The sequence below is a fragment of the Neophocaena asiaeorientalis genome, unplaced genomic scaffold (assembly GCF_003031525.2).
Source record: "Neophocaena asiaeorientalis asiaeorientalis breed wild unplaced genomic scaffold, Neophocaena_asiaeorientalis_V1.1 scaffold88, whole genome shotgun sequence".
Classification (NCBI taxonomy): Eukaryota; Metazoa; Chordata; class Mammalia; order Artiodactyla; family Phocoenidae; genus Neophocaena; species Neophocaena asiaeorientalis.
This window is the reverse complement of record NW_020175683.1, coordinates 358122-361880: the sequence shown is the minus strand read 5'-3', so window position 1 is coordinate 361880 and position 3759 is coordinate 358122.

The following is a 3759-nucleotide window of genomic DNA, read 5'->3' as shown; positions in this document are numbered from 1 at the left end:
CAACACCACCAAACCAGCTTTAAAAACAAATGCTAAAGGAACTTCTCTAGGCAGGAAACACAAGAGAAGAAAAAGACCTACAACAACAAACCCAGAACAATTAAGAAAATGGTAATAGGAACATACATATCGATAACTACCTTAAATGTAAATGGATTAAATGCTCCAACCAAAAGACATAGACTGGCTGAATGGATACAAAAACAAGACCTGCATATATGCTGTCTACAAGAGACCCACTTCAGACCTAGGGACACATACAGACTAAAAGTGAGGGGATGGAAAAAGATATTCCATGCAAATGGAAATCAAAAGAAATCAAATATCAGACAAAATAGACTTTAAAATAAAGACAAAATAGACTTTAAAATAAAGACAAAGAAGGACACTGCATAATGATCAGGGGATCAATCCAACAAGCAGATATAATAATTGTAAATATTTAGGCATCCAGCATAGGAGCACCTCAATACATAAGACAAATGCTAACAGCCATGAAGGGGGAAATCGACAGTAACACAATCATAGTAGGGGACTTTAACACCCCAGGTCCACCAATGGACAGATCATCCAAAATGAAAATAAATAAGGAAACATAAGCTTCAAATGATACCTTAAGCAAGATGGACTTAATTGATATTTATAGGACATTCCATCCAAAACAACAGAATACACTTTCTTCTTAAGTGCTCATGGAACATTCTCCAGGATGGATCATATCTTGGGTCACAAATCAAGGCTTGGTAAATTTAAGAAAATTGAAATTGTATCAAGTATCTTTTCTGACCACAATGCTATGAGACTAGATATCAATTACAGGAAAAAATCTGTAAAAAATACAAACACATGGAGGCTAAACAATACACTACTTAATAACCAAGAGATCACTGAAGAAATCAAAGAGGAAATCAAAAAATACCTAGAAACACATGACAGTGAAAACACAATGACCCAAAACCTATGGGACGTAGGAAAAGCAGTTCTAAGAGGGAAGTTTATATCAATAAAATCCGACCTCGATAAACAAGAAACATCTCAAATAAACAACCTAACCTTACACCTAAAGCAATTAGAGAAAGAAGAAACAAAAAACCCCAAAGTTAGCAGAAGGAAAGAAATCATAAAGATCAGATCAGAAATAAATGAAAAAGAAACGAAGGAAACAGTAGCAAAGATCAATAAAACTAAAAGCTTGTTCTTTGAGAAGATAAACAAAATTGATAAACCATTAGCCAGACTCATCAAGAAAAAAAGGGAGAAGACTCAAATCAACACAATTAGAAATGAAAAAGAACAAGTAACAACTGACATTGCAGAAATACAAAGGATCATGAGAGATTTCTGCAAGCAACTATATGGCAATAAAATGGACAACCTGGAAGAAATGGACAAATTCTTAGAAAAGCACAACCTTCCAAGACTGAACCAGGAAGAAATGGAAAATATAAACAGACCAATCACAAGCACTGAAATTGAGACTGTGATTTATAATTTTGCAACAAACAAAAGCCCAGGACCAAATGGCTTCACGGGCGAATTATATCAAACATTTAGAGAAGAGCTAACACCTATCCTTCTCAAACTCTTCCAAAATATAGCAGAGGGAGGAACACTCCCAAACTCATTCTCCGAGGGCACCATCAACCTGATACCACAACCAAACACAGATATCACAAAGAAAGAAAACTACAGGCCAATATCACTGATGAACATAGATGCAAAAATCCTCAACAAAATACTAGCAAACAGAATCCAACAGCACACTAGAAGGATCAAACACCATGATCAAGTGGCGTTCATGAACCCAGGAATGCAAGGATTCTTCAATATACACAAATCAAACAATGTGATAAACCATATTAACAAATTGGAGGGGAAAAACCATATGATCATCTCAATAGAGGCAGAAAAAGCTTTTGACAAAATTCAACACCCGTTTATGATAAAAAAACCCTCCAGAAAGTAGGCATAGAGGGAACTTACCTCAACATAATAAAGGCCATATATGACAAACCCACAGCCAACATCATTCTCAATGGTGAAAAACTGAAACCATTTCTGATGGACTTAATTGATATTTATAGGACATTCCATCCAAAACAACAGAATACACTTTCTTCTTAAGTGCTCATGGAACATTCTCCAGGATGGATCATATCTTGGGTCACAAATCAAGGCTTGGTAAATTTAAGAAAATTGAAATTGTATCAAGTATCTTTTCTGACCACAATGCTATGAGACTAGATATCAATTACAGGAAAAAATCTGTAAAAAATACAAACACATGGAGGCTAAACAATACACTACTTAATAACCAAGAGATCACTGAAGAAATCAAAGAGGAAATCAAAAAATACCTAGAAACACATGACAGTGAAAACACAATGACCCAAAACCTATGGGACGTAGGAAAAGCAGTTCTAAGAGGGAAGTTTATATCAATAAAATCCGACCTCGATAAACAAGAAACATCTCAAATAAACAACCTAACCTTACACCTAAAGCAATTAGAGAAAGAAGAAACAAAAAACCCCAAAGTTAGCAGAAGGAAAGAAATCATAAAGATCAGATCAGAAATAAATGAAAAAGAAACGAAGGAAACAGTAGCAAAGATCAATAAAACTAAAAGCTTGTTCTTTGAGAAGATAAACAAAATTGATAAACCATTAGCCAGACTCATCAAGAAAAAAAGGGAGAAGACTCAAATCAACACAATTAGAAATGAAAAAGAACAAGTAACAACTGACATTGCAGAAATACAAAGGATCATGAGAGATTTCTGCAAGCAACTATATGGCAATAAAATGGACAACCTGGAAGAAATGGACAAATTCTTAGAAAAGCACAACCTTCCAAGACTGAACCAGGAAGAAATGGAAAATATAAACAGACCAATCACAAGCACTGAAATTGAGACTGTGATTTATAATTTTGCAACAAACAAAAGCCCAGGACCAAATGGCTTCACGGGCGAATTATATCAAACATTTAGAGAAGAGCTAACACCTATCCTTCTCAAACTCTTCCAAAATATAGCAGAGGGAGGAACACTCCCAAACTCATTCTCCGAGGGCACCATCAACCTGATACCACAACCAAACACAGATATCACAAAGAAAGAAAACTACAGGCCAATATCACTGATGAACATAGATGCAAAAATCCTCAACAAAATACTAGCAAACAGAATCCAACAGCACACTAGAAGGATCAAACACCATGATCAAGTGGCGTTCATGAACCCAGGAATGCAAGGATTCTTCAATATACACAAATCAAACAATGTGATAAACCATATTAACAAATTGGAGGGGAAAAACCATATGATCATCTCAATAGAGGCAGAAAAAGCTTTTGACAAAATTCAACACCCGTTTATGATAAAAAAACCCTCCAGAAAGTAGGCATAGAGGGAACTTACCTCAACATAATAAAGGCCATATATGACAAACCCACAGCCAACATCATTCTCAATGGTGAAAAACTGAAACCATTTCCTGTAAGATCAGGAACAAGACAAGGTTGTCCACTCTCACGACTATTATTCAACATAGTTTTGGAAGTTTTAGCCACAGCAATCAGAGAAGAAAAAGAAATAAAAGGAATACAAATTGGAAACGAAGAAGTAAAGCTGTCACTGTTTGCAGATGACATGATACTATACATAGAGAATCCTAAAGATGCTACCAGAAAACTACTAGAGCTAATCAATGAATTTGGTAAAGTAGCAGGATACAAAATTAATGCACAGAAATCTCT